Source organism: Natator depressus, chromosome 1 (assembly GCF_965152275.1).
Source record: "Natator depressus isolate rNatDep1 chromosome 1, rNatDep2.hap1, whole genome shotgun sequence".
In the NCBI taxonomy this organism is placed as follows: Eukaryota; Metazoa; Chordata; order Testudines; family Cheloniidae; genus Natator; species Natator depressus.
In genome coordinates, this window is record NC_134234.1 from 177888109 (window position 1) to 177909366 (window position 21258).

Here is a 21258-nt window from a genome sequence, read left to right on the forward strand (position 1 = left end):
ATAGTGGTCTTCAAATAACTGAAAGGCTGTCATAAAATAGATGGAGAAAAGTAGTTCTCTCTTGCCACAGACAGAAGGACAAGAAGCACTGGGTTCAAACTACATCATAGCAGATTTAAGAACATAATGTAACCAGGGTCTGAATGAATTCTTCCTTGACAGCTAGCTGGGAGGGGGAGAGACTTTGGGTGTGTCTATGTAAATACAGTTTGCTCCTGCTCTGCCTAATATTCAGGAGATAGAGAGGTGTGAAAGTGATCAACTCTGGCTGGTGTTGAGTTACAAATCACCTTAGTACTGAATGCAGGGGTAGTGAAATATGGTTACCAGTGTTGTAATTATTGTAGGAATCCAGGGAAGCAGGACTGTATTTAACCTGTCCCAAATGAGGGGGGTGGAATCACCCTCAGTTGAGGGAACCTCTTTAAGCCAGGGGCTTGAATGCCAGGGCCCTGTGAAAGTAAGAGGGGTGGGTGATAGGTGTCCCAGCCAGCTAGCTAGGAGGCTACACACTATCCCCAAAGTTTTCCCTAGAGTGGGTTAACCTGTTCCTCCCCACTATTCAAAGAATAGAGCTAAATAGGCTTCATTAGGAGCCTCTTTGTTATGTTAAATGCTCAATCAGAGCTGAAATCAGTTGTGGTAGGACTGTGTTTCTGCCCTACCTATTAAGAGCTAAAAATCACTGAGAGCTGAAATCACTTGAGATGGGGGCAGTGTTTCTGCCTAGCCTGCAAAGAGCTGAAAATTATTAAGAGACTGATGTGCAGAGGTCACAGCAGAGAGGCAGGTGGTGGCAGAAGGTGACTGACAATCAGCTGGAGAATGAGTGGATGGTGCAGCAGAGATGTGTGAAGACCAGCCAACAGGATGGCGGCAGAGAGGCGTGATGAGTGGCCAGCAGGGCGGCTTGTGGAGAGGCGCAGTGAGCAGGCAGCCAGCAGGATGGTGGCAGAGATACGGTGGCTGGCAGAGAGAGGTGGCAAGCGACTGCCTGAGCAGCAGAGCCAGTAAGGTTCTTCTTTACCCCAACGGGGAGGTGAACTCTGCGGATGCACCTCTGAACTCTGGGGTCTGCACTGATCAAGGACAGCAATTTTGAGTGGGTGCAGAGAAGGGTCGGGCATCTGAAAGGGAATTTTGGGTGGCTGGACTTAACAACCTCAGGGGAAAAGGACACTGCCCAGTCTACTTGGGGGTGGGTCTTTTACTCATGGTTTATGTTTATGAACCCTGTTTGCAGTGTTTTCCCAAATTAATGCTGAGTTACTTCCCTCCTTTTATTAAAAGTTTCTTTTCTACACTCAGACTGTGTGCTTGCAAGTGGGGAAGTATTGCCTCTCAGAGGTGCCCGGGGTGGTGTGTAAACTTCCCAGGTTACTGGGTGGGGGCTCGAGCTGGTTCTGTGTTGTATCAATGGAAAGGAACGCCTTGATATTGAACCCTACCCTGGTTGCTTCCGGCTTCATTGGGCAGAAGGGTTACAATAAGTATATAAGAACAGCCATACTGGGCCAGATCAAAGGTCCATCTAACCCATTATCCTGTCTTCTGACAGTGGCCAATGCCAGGTGCCCCAGAGGAAATGAACAGAACAGGTAATGATCAAGTGATCCATCCCCTGGAAAAATCTCAGGAAAAACTTCCCAGTTGTAAGAACAGTAGGACAATGCCTAGGGAGATTGTGGAAGCTCCTTCACTGGAAGTTTTCAAAAGGAGTCTGGACAGCCATCTGTCTTGGATGGTTTAGACACAAGAAATCCTGTATCTTAGCAGGGGGTTAGACTAGATGACCCTTGCAGTACTTCTAACTGTGTGGTTCTATGATTCTAAAGCCTAATTAGTCAGCTTTGTGTAGGAAATGCTGGATTTTTCCTTTAGTACTCTCCCACTTTATTACTGGACCCTTTGTTTAGCTTTGGGGCTGATTACAAATATTTTGCACATCTCTTTAGAGCTCAAATTGCAGCATCTTATGTAACTTTTCTTCCAGGCTTTAAGTGATGTAATTGGGGATTAGTAGAGTATCTCAGCCATGTTGATCACACAACAATGAAACATAACAATCCCTGTCAGGCAAGACAGATTTCATTTTCGTAAAAAGACAAATTGCCAAAGCTTAAAATGTGGGAGACCAGAAAATTATGGTATTTGCCAACTATTGTTCTGTGTGTAGAAAATGGCATATTGTAATTAATTCATCCTAGAAGGAAGTATTGCAATACAAAACAGATTCCTCAGTCTATACATCCAGGAAGATGTTCTGTAAGAAAAAATCCTTGGGTCCCTTAAGGGGGGGAGGAGTGGGGAACCTAGACACAATTATAGGTAAACATGAAAAGCATCCCCAAGGAAAAGCATTATGGTAAAAAAGTACTTTATAATAAACTAAAACTATATTAAAGAAACAATTGAGCTTTGTATAATAAAGCACAGAACCAAAGACAAATAACAACATCACAGTCTATCCACCAGACAGTCTATCTGAGGGTTAAGGAAGGTTGGATATTTCATAAGAGTGACCTTGCAGAGCAAGGTAAATATAGTCTCATTATGCAGCAGTGTCAAAGCAATCATGTGTTTGGTCAGAAAGAATGCTTGCGCACACACATTCAGACACACACACATTTATATGAATCCCTGAGCTAGCAGCAGTCCTTACCGAATTCTCAACTTGCATGGAAGACATTAATTGTCTCCTCATTAAAATGGCATAGGTGAATCTAGATGAGTGAGGTACCTATAAAGGGGAAGGGAAGGAATCAAAGATACATAATGAGAACCTGATTCTGCTCTCATTTACCTTAAAATCAGTGTAGTTACTCAAGTTTCATACCAGTTTCACTCAGAACAGAATTTGGTCCATAATCTCTTCCCTTTGACAGTTTAGCTACTAGAAGGAGCTACCAATGTGAACAGATTTGGGATTTCACAACTTAATCCTTCCCCTATAGAGGTGTGTATGTTCCTAATCCATCTATAGGCATAATACCCATTGAGATCTATAGATTTGCCTGCACTAGGATTGCAGGAACCACCAATGAATTACATACATAGTATCTGTAGGTTTTAGACACTTTGTAGCTGCAAAAGATATGGGTCCAATAGATACCATGCTATAAATCATAATAAAAAGTGTGCCCAGTGGCCGTGTACATTTTTCATTCACTGATAGAAATATATAGGGGAAACAACATTCAGTTGTAATTTGTTTATGGAGGTAATCAGGCAATTAATTTGGACCAGTCAGCGTGGCCAACTGAGATTTAGTGATGGAGCCCTAATTTAGTCTCTGAGTCTGTAAAATTCAGTAATCTGAAATCTATGTTATTGAAGACATGCTATGGATACCTGTGGCACTAGTCTGTGTGTGTGTGTGTGTGTGTGTGTGTGTGTGTGTGTGTGTGTGGTGGGGGGGGGGGCGCTGATCCTTTACTCATGTGAGTAGTTATCTGGTGAATAGGCCCATTTCAGAGGGACTCCTTGCCTAAAAATTAGCTTTGTGACTAAACATTGTAGGACCATGCCTTAAACTGGATCAGTAGAATTATCGCCATTTTCAATTTTTTGCTTCCCCCTTCTAGTATTCAGTGCAGTTTGTGAACAGAAGTCAACCTGTTATCTGTAAAATGGTCACCCATTCCCCCTTCTCCACCACATACAGCTGGTCTTACATTCCATGCCCATAAAGTGCACAGCATGCGTAGCATGTATATATTGTAATTTTAAAAAAGTCCTTGTATTGATAAAAACTCAGTTGCTCTTTCAAAAGAAACAGTAAAGACTGTCTTCTCTACCAATTAAGAATCAGCAGAATAAGAGTTTTAATGAGCCTCTTGGGGAGCTTGTCTTTTTTATCTATGATAAATACATGATTATAAGGACAAATTATATGAGCAGCAATAATTTCCCAGTAATGCGATCATTAAAAGCCCTCACAACTGCAATACATCAATATTAATTGGGGACAGATGATCATTTTAGTGACATGTTCAAGTCATTATCCATATTTCAGTACTTCATGAATATCTGAATAGTCTTAATTAAGCAATTTTTAAAAAAAGATTCTCTCTCCAAAGATCCTAATATGACTGTTTATTTAAAAAATTTGGAAAAGGCGAGGAATAAAGAATAAGTTAATAGTAGAGGAAGTAGTTGTGGTTCAGAAAACTGATTCAAAGAGAAAATTTTCTGTTCTTTTAGATTTGGGAACTCTTTACCAATTGGACTACTTTACAAACACAGGTGGTGCCTGCTAGGCATAGTCCACAGTAAGTCAGCATGGAGCATCTCTTCCCCAGAGGGAGCACACCTAGTACCAAACCTTTAAAGGGCTGAAGTCTGCTCCCCTTCAGGCCTAGTTCCACACTGCAGGTTGGTGTAGGTTGTGACCCTTCTGCTTCCCTGCCCTCGTTTGGAGCAGTATTTGCCACTTGAAAATGGATATAGAGAATTTCCTGTTTGTGTAGGTTGGCATTTCTCTTTAGCTCTTACTTGATCATTGGAAAGGTTGGTGAAGGCTTCTTGTATCCTTTAGAACATAAGAATGGCCATACCAGGTCAGACTAACAGTCCATTTAGCCCACTATCCTGTCTTACAACAGTGACCAATGCCAGATGCTTCAGAGGGAATGAACAGATCAGGCAAACGTCTAGTGATCCATCCCTTGACACCCACTCCCAGCTTCTGGCAGTCAGAGACAAGGGACATCCAGAGTGTGGTGTTGGCTGCTCTGACCATCTTGGCTAATCAGCATTGATGAACCTGTCCTCCATGAACTTATGTAATTCTTTTTTGAACCTCCCTGTAGTTTTGGTCTTCAGCACATTCCCTGACAATGAGTTCCACAGGTTGATGGTGCATTGTGTGAAGAACTACTGCCTTTTGTTTGTTTTAAACCAGCTGCCTATTAGTTTCATTGGTTGACCCCTGGTTCTTCATGCAAGGATGTCCAGTCTGATGCAGTATTAGCAAAAGGAAGAGCTATCCTGTGCATGCCTTATGGGAATTATCTAGTGAAAACCAAGTTGTGGTAATATAAGAAACTCTCAGTGTATCAGCTCTCACTGAAGTAAATGGTTATGGCAGATAGCACTTCAAAAAAACCAAAAACTACAAAAAATCAAAACAAAACCAACAAAAACAGTGCAATGATGGTACACACATCATTACACATTTTCTATTGTACTATAGAAATGTATCATATATTGCCATCAGCCAAAGATGGTTCTGGCTCTGTGAAGTTATTCATATTTCAAAAACCAGGGCCCACAAGTTTCCTTGCTGTGATCCTTCGGGTAACTAGGCAAATTCATTGCATTGTCCTATGGCAGAATAGACCAGAAGGAGATTGAGAATACACTTTACTGCAGTTATTTAGCTAGACACCAGATGTCATCATTCAGGCTGATACAAGACAAGTGCCACTCTGTCTTTCTAAGCAGAAGTTATTACCAACAGTAATAGAGAAAGAAAAGCTTTTGAGATACAAACCATAGTGTAGGTTTTTCAGTATCCCCCTCTTGGCAAACTGACTGCCAAGAGAAGCTATTTTGATATAAAATCAGCAACAATTATGTTAACAAAAATACATGTGCCCACACATACATAGTTATAGAATATTCAAAAACCTATATTAGTATAATGTTAAGGTGATGATTTTGAACAATTCAAAAGTCAGAAAATGAGACTATTAGGCAAGATATGTGATTGTGATTGAGTAATTAAGAATGCTAAAGAGGGCAGAGCTCACTTAGCAATTCACTTTACATTTCATGAATTCAGCATTTACGTTTTACAGCATTAATGTTAGTTAACTTCAATGGATGTTCTTTCCAGCCCAAATAAATAAATACCCAGAGCTCTTAGGGTTGAGGAATTTACAAGGCTCTCTCCCACTGAGGAGCTCCAGGGCTTCACAACAGAGATTAAACTTCTCATCTGAATTCAAAATTGCAACAAAAGAGGCTTCCTCCTCCTGCACAGCTTACTGCACAAGAGCATAATATTTCAATGCACATTCTCTTCCTCCACTGAAATCTGTCTACAGAGAAAGTCTTCTAGAGTGGCAATGTTCTGTGTAGACATTACAGAATTTTAGCTATGGTACAAAGTAGATTATTAATCATTTGTATTATAGTCCTGCCTACAGACTCTGAGATCAGGACACCAATATGCTGTGCAAACACAGAGTAAGAGACAGTCCCTGCTCCAAGCAACTTACAATGTAAACCAGTGGTTTTCAAACTTTTTTTTTTCACAGACCATTTGAAAATTGCTGAGGGTCTTGGTGGACCACTTAATGATCTTTCCAAATGTTGTTTGTACCATTAGCTAACTATTGTAAAGCACTTTGGATAAAAGCACTATATATATTAAAAAAAACACTTAATAATAGTTAACATTTTTTGTTCTACAGATGAAAGCACACAACTCATATTTTAATATCAGTAGTCTTTCCTTTCTAATGCAGTGGATGTGCCCTCTCTCCTCTGCCACAGCAGCCCCTGAGCTGGGGCTGGGAAGGAGGGGGGTCTCTCCCGTGCCACAGCAGCCACAGAGCTGAGGCTGGGAAGGAGGGCAGTCTCTCACCAGCAGCTGCAGCACTGAAGGTCCCAAATTCCCCCACCCACTCTTCTCATCCCACTTCTCCCTCCCACCTACCTCCTATTCCCCCCAAGGCCACCACCTCACCTGACATGTGTGTCTTCTCCAGGGTCCAGGCACCGAATTAGTGGAGCCACGCCTGCACAGCTCCACTAATTAGGTGGGTGGCCCTTCATTCTCTCGTGTGAAGCTGCCCAGGTGCGCACCTTAGAGGGAACTATCCGTGGACCACCTAAAGGGAGCTCGCTGACCACTGGTGGTCCATGGACCACAGTTTGAGAACCTCTGGGGTAAACAGAAAAGACTGACAAAGGAAGTACTATTCCTACTTTACAGATGGAAAACTGAGAGACCAAAAGATTAAATGACTTGTCCAGGGTCACATGGGAAGTGGTAGAAGCACTGGAATTTAGCCCAGATTTCCCAAATCTTAGTTCATTGCCTTAACCACAAAATCATTCTTCTTCTTAGATTAAATAATATTGAAGTTCTCGCTGCACAGAGTGACATGGAGCACTAAATTATGATCTCATATCTACTGGTGGAGCGCCATGCATTATTCCCAATTTATACCAGTGCAACTGGTGTTTTAAAATGTATTTAAGATGGGAAAAGTATATTTTTCCATACTTCCAAAATTTAAAGATGGCTGATCTTCTTCCTGCAGTGCCACCTACATATAGTGGACCCTGCCTGAGAATCTTAGCTTCCTGTAAAGAGATACATTAAATCATAATAATGCAAACAGTGCAACTATTGCAAAATGACAAATAAAACCAGCAATGAGTTAATAGTTCTAAGCACTTAATTACCATACTTCCTCCAGGGACACCAACCAGGTGGTTCTACACTCACTTAATTAGAAGCCAGGCCACCAAACCCTATAACTCTCCAACATCCATTAGTGTAGCCATGTCATCGCATTTAGTAGGGTGTTCTTGCAACTTTCCATTAACCAGACTGCAGTGATTCAAAATGTCTGCCTGTGGGAGATAGCTGGTGTACTGCTTAGGTGTTTTTACAGCTGAGGGGGATCTGGATCAAAACTTTAACTGTCCCAGCCTTTAGAAGGCAAGAGCAGAAGTTTCTGGTTTCTGCTTTATAGAACTGCTAATGTTCTATAACATATAACTATAACTGCACTATAGCCAGTATCTGCCAAATCAGTGGGTAAAAGGCAAAATTGTCCAGCAAAATTGGCACTCTTTTTGGATGATGAAACTGTAATATTTAATAAGGGTATGTAAGTGTTCTAGGATTTGGAACACAATTTATTGAGCTTTGACTATATTAGGACATGTCAGTTTCTTTTGATGAGTTTATTCATTAACTAAAAGAATGTAAATACCAGAAAAATATAAATTTTTATCAATGCCATTTGTTGATCATTAATACAGGATGTTGTAGTGCAAAACTGCAGAAGTAAATACACTTAAAATGTAGATTTAAGGCTCAAAGGAAAGAACAAAAACATTATTTTTAAAATACAGGCCACATGTGTTTAGGGCATTCTATGACATAATTTATAAAGAACTGAAGTTTTATCTAGTATTGTCTGTGTGTATAAACCCAGAGGAAAGATTGTTTCAATAGTGTTGCACAATGCTTCTTGCTGTATAGCAAGATTGCAAGATGTTCTTTTAATTACTGGAGTTGCTATTATCAACTACTAGGGCAAGATTGGAAGTCTTTCAAGAACAGTAAAATAGACAACCCCTAATCTGTAATCCCAAAACCATAAATCTTGTGTTAGATTTTGTATCTATGGCAAATATGAATTAGAACAGGGGCATTAATAATTTCTAAGTAATGAGGTCATTACATGTTTATTTAGATTACTGCCAAAATGTACAAATGTGGCCTGAAATCCCTTATGTTCTTAATTCTCTAGTGACTGTGAAATTAACGTTGTAAGCAATTTTTAAATACATATCTGGAAACTACTAAACTTTCACGACTTGGGTTCTTTTATACCTATTAGAAATATACAATCTTATTTCCGAAAAAACAAATAGTTGAACAAATTCTACTCTCACATGCATGCAACCTCACTGCAGTCAATTTTCTGGGTTTCACTGACTGGCTACACAGCCTTTCCTCCCCATCACTAGGAAATTTGACATTGCAGACAACATGCATTGCTGTACTTCTTCTGTTCCACAGAGACTTTCCAACACTGGGGGCTCCCATTCTGGGTTCTGCCAGTTAAGAATAAGTAAGACCCATTATTTAATTAATACTTACAATGGCCTTATTTGGCAGTTAAGTATTGTCCCTACTTTGCTACAAGGGAAATTGAGGGAAAGAGGTCCTGGACTTCCCAAAATAAAGGAGATTATGTATTAAACAGTTAGTGTAACATTAAGTGCTTTCCAGCATTCCAACCCTTTTTATGAGAATCATCAAATCTTCCAGCATTTATTCTTCCAAATTCCCACTGAAGTCAAATTTCAACTGAGTTAGGCTTTCTGGATTGGGCCCTGTGTCCTGACTCAAAGCATTAAGAAACCTTCTCAGGAAAGATAGTTTAATCAGTTATTCATGCAATAAAAATCTCATACTTTATAGAACATTTTGGACAGAATTATTTCCTATTCAAATAATGTCATCCAAGATAATCAATCTAATCTCTATGATTTATATGCATTGGACTGATTCTTAGTCTGTATGAGCCTAAGCACTTCATGAATAAAACACCTCCAGGGAATTGAAGAACTCGTGCTATTGCAGAAGCTCTTTTAAGGAACACGTGTGCTGCATGTTGCTGGGTTTATCTGAAACCAGCTTGTGTCAGTCTCCAAATTTAAAAGTGTGAATTGCTGCAGGAAAAAGAGCTGTTCAACCATTGATATATCTATGAGATGTGGGCACAGATAACTAGCTCTTGATGAGAAAGGACCAGCAGCCTGACATGTTACTCAAAATGTGGCAATATTCTATAATATTGAAACTTGTTTCTCTAAGAGTGGGATTAGGATTGCCTGATAACAGACCTATAGCCTTTGTTAATAAAATAAAAAGTCCACATGGAATGCTGCACCTTCCATAAGAACATTAATAACTCAGAGTTGAAAGTAATACAGAGCAGTTAAAGTTACAGGGGTGTATTCTTTGCCTTTTTCTGAACCCTTTGGACTGCATGAATGGAACACACCTATAATTCCCCATCTAGGAATTCTCTCAGCACAGAATCTTGTAGAAAGCCCCATGCTGCTCTAACCCAGGATATGGCAGAGAATCAATGAGTCATAGCCAGTGGAAGCTGCAAACAGATTTGTCTCACAGAGTTCACATCAAGGTATTTCCCCTGAGACATAGCAGATCATATGCAGGTATCCTTAACTTGCTATTCACAGATATGCTGTTCCAGCTATTCCAGCTGAAGCTTCAGGAAAGGGTCCACTGTCAACTCACTGACAAAAAATCAGAATACAACGCAGCCTGTGTGTGTTCAATTCCTATCCCATTTTACTAATTTCCTCAGTTGCTTTACAAACACGCTCTGTTTTAGACTATAGCAGCTAGGCAATTCCTCTGTTTGTGCTCCATGACATTTTAGAGTCATCCAGTTCCCTTAGCCTAAAGAATAAAGAAATGAAATATTGGTTAACTAATTTATTCAAAAGTATATTATGCAATTTATTAAATAAATTATTCTGCCAGTATTATTCATCCATTTTGTCACTGAACATATGCTAAATCTATTCTGTGACATGGCGTTATGATGCTGGCCACAACTGGAGCTTCCTGATTGGCTGACTAATGTCATATCCATGTCAATAATCTGTCAAAAATGCAAAGGTCTTTGTAAGGATCATGAAAAATTCTAGATAGATTTGTATATATTGGAGCCAGGACAGCAAGATAGATGAAATTTCACATAGACAACTGTATTGTAGTACACAGGGGCAAGTGTACTCAGAACACTTACATGCCGACGGTCTTTAAATCACTTGGGTTCTCTAAGGAACCAGATGTAGGAATCACTGACGGAAGCTCACTGAAGATGCCTGCCGAGAGTGCAGCTGTGGCTGAAAAAGATCACAGGATAACCTCAAGGAGACAGTAACTAGTAAATTCTTCACTGGATAAAATACTGGGATTAAATGTCACTTAAACTCCATTTCAGTTCCTACGTTTGGAAAATGTGGATCGTTTTTGCCTCCCTCGCACGATTGGGGGGCTTTGAGAGTGAATTTTTTACATCACTTTAATTTGATTTCCACTCCTATACATTAAACAGGTTTGATGAATTCTCCTCTCCTACTCCTGATTGAAAATATAGTAGCATTATTAGGCTGAGATTTATTCTTTGAGTAAGATTCTGGAGCTGTTTTGTAATGATTAAGCTAGAAACCAATGAAGTAGGGTTTCACGATAGGCATATTATAAACTTCTGAACTAATGAGGTAGGCAATAGATACAGAAAACGCTCTGCTCCCATAGAGTCATATATGCCTCACTTTACTTCCTCACATCTGCAGATCATTCACAACGCAACAGAAACAGATAGATGTCCAAATATTATCAGGTTCATAGACAAGTTGCACAGTATCTCTTTCTAAATGTGAACTCCCCATTTGCTGGAAAATATAGTTATCTTAACATTCTTATTATTTTTAATATGCACTATTTGGATATGACACCTATTTATGAAAGCTCTTTAAAAATCTATTGAAGAAGTAAGGCTTGCTTATGTAGTGTGCTGATTTTTAACAGCATTATCCTTTTTTATTTGTATTGCTAAAAACATCCACTGTTTTCTAGTATGGCCATGCTTTCGCCTCTTTTGGCTTCATGCGGTTGCTGTATTGAGTTCTATTCACACTGCCATTGACCAGATGATGGCATGGCTGTCTCTTTAAATGGACAGTGTCCACACACTGCATTGTGTAAACTCAGAAGCAGCACTTAAACTCTGCCAGGGACTGCCCATTGTGACAAATGGTTGCCTGTTTGTAGCCAGTTCAGCATACTTTTTTGCAGTGCATCTAGAGGAATGGTATCCATGTTTATGAAACCCATCTGGCTAGCTCCATTCCCAACAGAACTATCTGTGCAGGACATCCCAGAGTGCATTTCCTTACATCATCTGTCCTGCTGAGGCAGTATGGGATACTGACCCACTTTTTCCAGATCACACTGATGCAAACATCATTAAGCAGCATGCAAGGTGATTGTTTGTCCTTGGAAACCAGAAATGTCCATGCTTTCAGTCTGTCCGAGCTGGCAGTATTTTGTCCCTGTTTTTTATAACTCTTGCTGAATAGTCACTTGCAGAAGTCAGTGGCCAAGAGACCTGGTGAAAGAACCATCAGGCTGGGTATTCAAGTGACCATTGTAGACCTCTCCTTACCGGGTTTGTTTCCACCTTGTCCTCTTGTCTTCACAAGACCTCTTATTGAGTCCCCAGCCTACTTTAAATCCTCATGCCAGCCTTCCTCCACATGTAGAATCAAATCAATGGGCTTTCATCAAAGGGGAAGGATAGGAGTACCTTGACAAAGAAGAGGAGAGGGCTCTCTATCCTCTTCTAATGCAACCCTGCCTGAATTGCCAAAACCCACCTGCACAAATATGACAGGGCTGTCTTGGACCAAGAGCTGGGATTGAATTAGGCTTGTGAACCTCTATTCCTTGAACCAATGTCCTTTAGCTAGAAACAGTAGTGAACTCAAGCCTTTCGTGCAGATTAGCCCTGAGAAAGGGAAAAAGAGACCCCTGGAAACTCTTTTGATCTGCAGCAAAAGCATCTCACTCCTGGCTTTTCACTTTGAACAGCATGTCACTCTACATGGACAAAAACATAGTAGAGAAAGCTGAGCTGTGTTATTTGTGATTGGTTTAGCTGACTGTGGTAACTAAATCATGGTTAAAACCTGTAATATGGACAGGGATTTAAGTGGGTATCTTAGCATCTGGGGAGGTACCCTTACTGTAGATGTGTTCAGGATTGGATGGGAGGCTCCCTAATGTCCTGCTTTTTTTTTGAGCACGGGGTGTCTATTCCTGCCTCTACCACTTGGTGACCTTGGGGAAGTCACAGAAATATGTGCCTCAGTTTCCCTATCTGTAAAGTGGGAATAATGATACTGACCTCCTTTGTAAAGCTCTGAGATCTACTGATGAAAAGTGCTATGTATAAGATAGCTATTATTCTTATTTATTTTTTCTCTAGTCCTGTTTGTAAAACACTTTGAAATCCTCACTATATAATAGGAAAGTATTACTTTTTAGTTTAGTCTGGTCAGTTCTTTTTAAAAAATGCAGACAGTGCTGCCCCTCAGATTCTACAAGTGGGGGCCCCTCCCTCGTGATTTTTTTCAGTGAGACCTGGGCCAACCCTTAAATTTATCTATACATATCATAAAAGATGTGGAATGAGCTCTACTACATGGTCAAGTTCTGTACCCTAGGGTTCCCCAGAGCAATTTTCTTCCAGTCAGGTTTGAGCTCACACTTTGTATTCTCAAGCTGTTTAATTACACACATTTTGAATGAGCTTTCTGAAGCTTTTTTTTTTTTTGTATTACAGTGATATCTCTTTCTGATTACTTTTGCATTTTACTTATTTCACATTACCTTGTCAGTTTATTCTGTGCCGCATATTATCCTGGAGTAAATATTAAGCCTTTTTCAAAGTGTGACTAATCCCCTGTCTTTCATTTACCATTTAAAGTGTGTATAGCTTTGTATCTATGGATCTGTTTTGCTGATCTAATATTTAAACGCCATTTACAATTTAAAGAAGCAGGGAATATGCACCTAGGATAGACGTAGGTAGCCAATATGCACAAATTTCACAACTTCAAACATACCTTTTGGCAAGGATAGCCCCAAAGTGAGGTACTGTTATATTATATGTTCATAACAAACAAACAAACAAACAAACACAAGGGAAACCCAAAGAATTTTTTTTTAAATGAAAGCACCAAAAATAATCTTTGAGGACAAAAATGTAGTATTGGCCTCTTAGCCATTGTTTCATTTTGAATCAACAGATTTTATGCTGCAAGATATATTAAAGTTCTTGATTACATGTGTTTGGATTCAGTGGGCTAAATTCAACACAGATATAGCTCCACTAAAAAGTGAAGTTGACCCATTATGTCTAATCCAAAAGGAAATAGATTAAAGTACCAGGGCTTCATGCTACACATAGAGACTCTCAGCCAGTCAAGCAACACAGCTACTTCTCTAGAAAGAGATTACTTTAACGAAAAGAAGATTGACATAATTTGTGCCATATATGGACAAAATTGCTTCTGCAAAATCATCATCCTGGGGTGCCTAATCAAGGGAATCTCTGGGAACAGATAACTATGTGCATTTTTACAAGGTATGCACTTACCAAAAGGATAATAAATGCAAGTAACTGGCAATGTATAACTCCACTTGTTTAAACGTTGCTGCCATCTTGTTCAAATAATAGTGGTATGAAAGTGTGTGAGGAAGATCATTAGGAAACAAAGAGATTTTTCAGTGCTGTGCCATTGAGTAAACTTTTTTAAAGCATTGCACAGCAATTGAAGTGGTCACAATTCAAGATACATAGCCATATCTTCAGCCAGTGTAAATCAGCCTATATCCATCGACACTGACTAAGATAGGCCAGTTTACACCAACTAAGGAGCTGGCCCATGGTACCATTAGGTTTCTCAACGTCAAAAGAAATTAAAATTCAGAGATCAGAAACTAAGAAGAGAGATACATGGGATGGTCCACAGTTTGGAGAGCTTCAGCAATTCCGGTCACTAGAGCATTTTTATTTGCTTTAAAAGAAACTATCAAGGGAAGTACAGCAGCACTGAGAAGCAAAACATTATTCACACTCTTTGACATAAGTCTTTTGTGATAGTCACCAAGTTGGTTGACACAGCAGGGACTGCACCAGATCTAAAACCATGAGCTGCTACAACTTGAGCTAAAGTCGCTTAGGTGGTTCTGTGGCAGACTCATACCCTCTGTGGAGTGACCACAGATGGGAACCTCTATCATGCACTCACCAACAGGTTCCATATACACTTCTGAAGGCCTCCTCTTAAGAGCCAATTCACAAAAATATACAAGTTGCTCAAATTGTTATCCTTCAAGTTCAGCCACAATCAGAGGACAGAATTGCTTTACACTTGTGAATACTCCTGCATTCACACATGAAAGATTTCAAAGAGGGATAGTGAGCAAACAAAAATAGTCACACTGCTTCAGTGCAGCCACATAGTGTGGGGATAACCACAGAAGTGAATCAGGATGCCTTGCTTCCTACAGAAATGATGGGATAAAGGAAAACAGAGATTAGTCATGTTTCAGAGTAGTAGCTGTGTTAGTCTGTATCCCGAAAAAGAAAAGGAGTACTTGTGGCACCTTAGAGACTAACAAATTTATTTGAGCATAAGCTTTTGTGAGCTACAGCTCACTTCAGAAGCTCATGAAAGCTTATGCTCAAATAAATTTGTTAGTCTCTAAGGTGCCACAAGTACTCCTATTCTTTTAGAGATTAGTCGCTTTCTTAAAACATAGGGAGTTTAGTCCACCAGCAGACACATTCACTTTCATACACCCAGTCCCCAAAATGCTTAGTGACCTTGGTCTCTCAAGTCTTCTGCAACATATAGTTAACCAGCCTTCAAAGAGAAGGGCCCTTCCAGACTGCTTTTCTCTACACCCCTTGAGTTTTGTTCTCCTAGAACCCCTTAATCAGCAGCACCTCCTATCTTGGTTATGTGCTCTCAAACCTTGGGAGGTAGACAAGCATGCACTAAAGACTCATTCTTTTCTCAGCATGCTTTGTAAAGAGGCAATTGAGAGACAGGACTTCCCCTTCCCACTTTTTGAATGGAGCAAGCCTGGTCTGTATAACATCCGAGGTCCATTTTCTACGTAAATACAAATCTCCCATATGGCTTCCATTTCTGTTTTTCAGTGAAACCACACTCTTCTAGTCTGGCAACCTTTGTGAAAAAAGAAAGCCCATCTCTACTCTTCTCAGGGGCCTAACGAGAGAGAACAAGTGCACATTGTTAAAAAGCCTGGTCTTTTCTTCCCAGAGGCTCTTTCCTACTTCCCAGTCACAGCTTGCTCTTTCACAGGAGCAATCCACCCAAAAAATCCCATTGCCCCTCTCACCTAAAAGCTAGGGGAAGGAGCCCTGGGTGAGAGAAAATCTAGGAGAGCTTCATTTCATGGAATTGTGTCCAACTAATTTCCTGCTGGTGGCAATATTAGGATGTGAAGGCACTCAAATCTTGTGGGGCGCTGTGCCTCTGCGTCAGGCTGCATTCATTGCTGGATGGATTTACCTCTGGTATCTGGGTTGTATAGGGACACTGCTTATCCCACAAAACCCATTTCCTCCTACTGCTCAGGTATCCAGACTGTCGGACAACCCCCTAGAGAATGGGGTGAGGAATGGTTATGCAGAAGTGGCTGCTCTTCTAGATGAAGATCCTTAGGCATAAGAATGGCCATACTGGGTCAGACCAAAGGTCCATCAACCCAGTATCCTGTCTACCGACAGTGGCCAATGCCAGGTGCCCCAGAGGGAGTGAACCTAACATGTAATGATCAAGTGATCTCTCTCCTGCCATCCATCTCCACCCTCTGACAAATAGAGCCTAGGGGCACCATTCCACTATTCCTGGCTAAGAGCCATCAATGGACATAACCTCCATGAATTTATCCAGTTCTCTTTTAAACCCTGTTATGGTCCTAGCCTTCACAACCTCCTCAGACAAGGAGTTCCACAGGTTGACTGTGAGCTGTGTGAAGAAGAACTTCCTTTTATTTGTTTTAAACCTGCTGCCCATTAATTTCATTTGGTGGCCCCTAGTTCTTATATTATGGGAACAAGTAAATAACTTTTTCCTTATTCACTTTCTCCACACCACTCATGATTTTATATACCTCTATCATATCCTCCCTTAGTCTCCTCTTTTCCAAGCTGAAAAGTTCTAGCCTCTTTAATATCTCCTCATATGGGACCTGTTCCAAACTGCTAATCATTTTAGTTGCCTTTCTCTAAAACTTTTCTAATGCCAGTATATCTTTTTTGAGATGAGGAGACCACATCTGTATGCAGTATTCAAGATGTGGGCATACCATGGATTTATATAAGAGCAATAAGATATTCTCCATCTTATTTTCTATCCCTTTTTTAATGATCCCTAACATGCTGTTTGCTTTTTTGACTGCTGCTGCACACTGAGTGGACGTCTTCAGAGGACTATCCACAATGACTTCAAGATCTCTTTCCTGATTAGTTGTAGCTAACTTAGCCCCCATCACATTGAATGTATAGTTGGGGTAAATTTTCGCAATGTGCATTACTTTACATTTATCCATATTAAATTTCATTTACCATTTTGTTGCCCAATCACTTAGTTTTGTGAGATCTTTTTGAAGTTCTTCACAGTCTGTTTTGATCTTAACTATCTCGAGCGGGCAATATTATGTTGCAGCACCATGACATGATAAGGCAGACATTTTGTTGTCAGACTGATACCTAGAACTGTTTAGTAATTTAGGATCAGATTCTGGTTTCTTTTGTGCAGGTATGTAAGTTTGAAGCTGCATCTTTAGCACCCATGGGCAATCAACATCCTACTGGTTACTCCAAACTTGCACTGTTACCATAATCCCATCTCTAACTGCCAACCCCAAATTGTGTAAGAGCCTAAAACCATTACCCTCTCTAACACTTTCAGATAAAGTCCTTTCTTGGCACTTCTACATAGTCTCATGCTGAAAGGCCAAATCCTACTGTCCTTACTTAGGCAAAGCAACTGTCTTTGTTTTCAGTATGAGAGTGTTCTGTGTAAGGAGTACAGGCTCTTTCAGCTCCATATCTCAATAACTGGTCTTGATGGCAGAACTGGAGAACATGCAATAGGACATAGTTCTCCTACTCAATCCCTGGCGTGGCAATGGAGAGCTGCTACAGTAGCTGCTGTTATGACTCTACTCTGTGGGAGAAAGTAGCAGGACATTCCACATTGGTACTAGTTGATCATGGTAAAGGGGCCCGTATAAGAATATAGATGGATTGATTCTGCCAGTTCCAATCCCTCTTTGTCTCCCAAACCTGCCTTATCCACCCACCAAAATTTGAATCTGCAGGGAAACATAGGGAGCCCCAGAGAAGTTCACTGTGGCATGGAGAGGTTGCAGACTATCTGCATATTCCTGCACTTCTCCCAGTCAACAGAGTCAGAAGAATTATCCTGTGGGCAGATCATCATAGCTGTGGAGCAGCCAAGAGAACAGGATTTGCTGCTCAGGGAGCAGTTGGTAAATGGAATAAGTTAAACATGGTTAACAATTCATCATTCATTTGTTTTCTACTTTATGATTAATTCAGACTAAAACAAACAAACAGTTATCCTTTTAATCCTCCTTGTCTCTGTTAGTGATAGAAACAATGTCATAATCAGTCATAAGAAAATAATCTGGTTACGACTACTGAAGCAATACTTTCAATACTCACAAATGAAATTGTCACAGTCAAAGTTAAAGTCTGTGAGATATCTCTATATACTTAATGGTGAACTTCTCAGTGTAGTCTTACTGGTAATTTGAGTAGATAGAGCTATGATATGTGTTTAATGCCACTAACTGGGTACAAGTGTATTACATAGTGCTTTCCAGAGTATAGGTATATGCGGGAATTATACTTATCCTATATAATTATAACCTTCCTAAGGAATTTTTCAAGAGGCATGATTCTCCTCGCATTTACATTTGATTTACTCCAGTGTCACTCTACTGAATGCAATAGACGTTCTTCTGTTTTACACTCACATTACACTAATGGAAAAGACCTATAGAATGCAACAGGAATGAAAACAATACGGTTATATAAAACTTTAGTCAGATTCTATAGAATATAATAGATATCTTTTCTACAGACTTGATTAACCTATCTTGTAGAATTCTATATCAGGAATTGAATTCTGTTGTAGTATAATAGTAATTATATTATTTACAATGGTTCAAAACTTTATAGAAGGGTTATCTTTCCATTATATTGTATAGAACATTTTCATAGAAGAAGTGAGTGGAAAATCAGACCCAGCATATTTCATGAATAGATATAAAATTGACAAGCTGCTTTGGGGTTATACCAATGGAAACCCAAGAATTTGAAGTGACATTCTGCTATAATATCCTGTGTACCTACAGTATACAACCATGGAAAAATACATCTATGTAGCGACCTTTGGTTTTCCCACTTAGATCATATTTATATACCTTAATCATGTGAACTAAATTCTGCTGTCATTTATACCACTGTAAATTCAGTGATTTTGCTGGAGTTCCTCTGTTTTTACCCTGGTGCAACTAAAAGTGAAATGTAGTTCTGGTGTATACTTATACAAACAGAGGGTTAAATGCATCCCAGATGCAATACCATTGACTTCATTCTTTGAGCCATTGGAAAATGCCAATGGAAAAATGTGACATGATTAATTTCTGTCACTGTGGGCAAAACAAGGCTGGGATGTGTTTTTGTTGAGTCATCCCATATGCATACAAATAAACATCTTTCTCACTGTTGCATATTTTAATTATTTAATGTAGGTTTTTCTAATAGCTTTCAAGTACACATTTTCGAGAGGTTGATTTTACAGTGGTGGTGTTTCAGGGCTTCAAAAAGCAGCTGATAATGAGTCCTGACAGTGAAGAAGGGATGTTTTTGCTGCAAGGTGTGAGAATAGCATGTGAGTGAAAATATAAGTGTTAAGGATAATGTGTTACTTACACATTTGAAAGGGAAAAAAGGGGAAACACTAGTTATTCTGTGTAAATATATATATTTTATACAGATAACACTACTATGAAGGACAGAAATTGTGAGAAGAAACAAGAAAAGCAGTTAGGGTGAAAGATACAGTTTGTCCACTCACCTTTAATATACTAAATAAATAGTAAGAGGACTGTTCTGTAAGTATGCCACCAAGATGCCTAGAACATATGGTGCAATTTATCCTAAGGGTCCTGTTCTACTATCACTTACACAGCATGTAGTTTACATATTTTCACCTACATTACATGAAAGAAGTGAGCTACAGATAGGATGGATAAAAGAGACGAAAAATGCTATTCTGCTTCCCCAAAATGGTGTCATAGTGTCTAGCGGTTATATGAAGGTGTGCATAAAGCCAATATTAAAAACAATACACAAATCCACTCTAAAGAGGTATAATGGTCCAAAAGGAAGAACTTAAATATCTGCCTCTTTCAAAAATAAACATCTGGCCAAAAAAGGGGTTCAGCAATAAATAATTATTCATGTTTTTTGTACATATACATAGTGCTTTAAAATACATGCAAGGCACATGTTCCCTTCCCTGAGATAACCTTCTGATACAATTAGGAAAGATAGCTAAGATACATGGGAAATCAATTCCAACAACAAAAATCAATCCCAACAGAAGTTTAAAAGAATACAGCATTGGCAGGGGGACCAACATAATAAGGTTTAATGAAAGAAATCAAAAAGCTTAATGACAAGGTGAGTACCATATAAGAAAGAACTATGAGGCTGGTCCAGATATAAGGTGAAGCTATGGAGTGTGAATTAAAAAGTGAAAGTGTGAACAGTTGAGAGAGAGGATAGGGTGGGAGCATAGCGAGGAAGAATTTTAAAGGTGAAATTGTTTAGACAAGGTAAAGATGAGGATGAGGAGTTGAATTTAATGTGGTAAAAGGCATAGAGCAAGATGAGGGATAGAAGAGGAGTAGCAAAGGATTATACAAGGATATTTAGGAAGGAAGAAAGAGATTTGGGGAGGGCAGAAAGCTAGAGGCTGACCAAGGCATGGAAAAAGGGTGGTGTCACAAATATGAAAGTAGAAGAAAAGGAACATTTAAGTGACAGTATGTACTTCTTAATATTAATTTATATGAATGCCTCTGGCAATCATTGTCATATTTGGGCACAGTAACTTAACCAGAGTACCCTAACTTCCAGAACACCACACATAACAACCCTATCCCGAGAGTGGGGAGCCCTACCCATAGGAAAGCTAATGCTAGCTGAAAGTACCCTAACCATAGAAACCTTCACCCAACGTCCAAGTACCTTACCCTTAGAAACCCAAACCCTAGGTCCAAGTACCCTGTACACAGGAATGGTAACCCTAGCTCCAAATTCCCTACCCATAGGAACTGTACTGCTAGATAGGGGAACCCTACCCATAGGAACTATAATTGCAGCTCCAAGTATTCTACCCGCAGTAATGCTAAACCTAGCATGAAGTACCCTACCCGTAGGAACCCTGACCCTAAGTCCAAGTGTTACCTAGGTTTTTGCGGAATTCAAAGCTCTTGGTAACTTTACACTTTGTGAGGTGGTGGCAAGAAATAAATCAATGGGGACATGGCCCCTCCAGCTGATAAATAGTTGATGCAAGCAGGCAAACAAAAATGCTTTCTCTCAAAGCCTCTACTTTATTTAGTCTCCAGCACTTGCACATGTGCACCACAGGTTATTAGAGCACGCCAAATGAGCCTCAGATTAATACCTACCCAAGGTCTTCAGGAGGTCTTGAGTGGATTTCTGTCTAGATGTACAGTGGCCAGCCTTCCATCTGCAGGGGAACTTGAGAGGTATGTAGTGCCCACCAAGCTCAGCTTCCTTCCTGTACCCAATT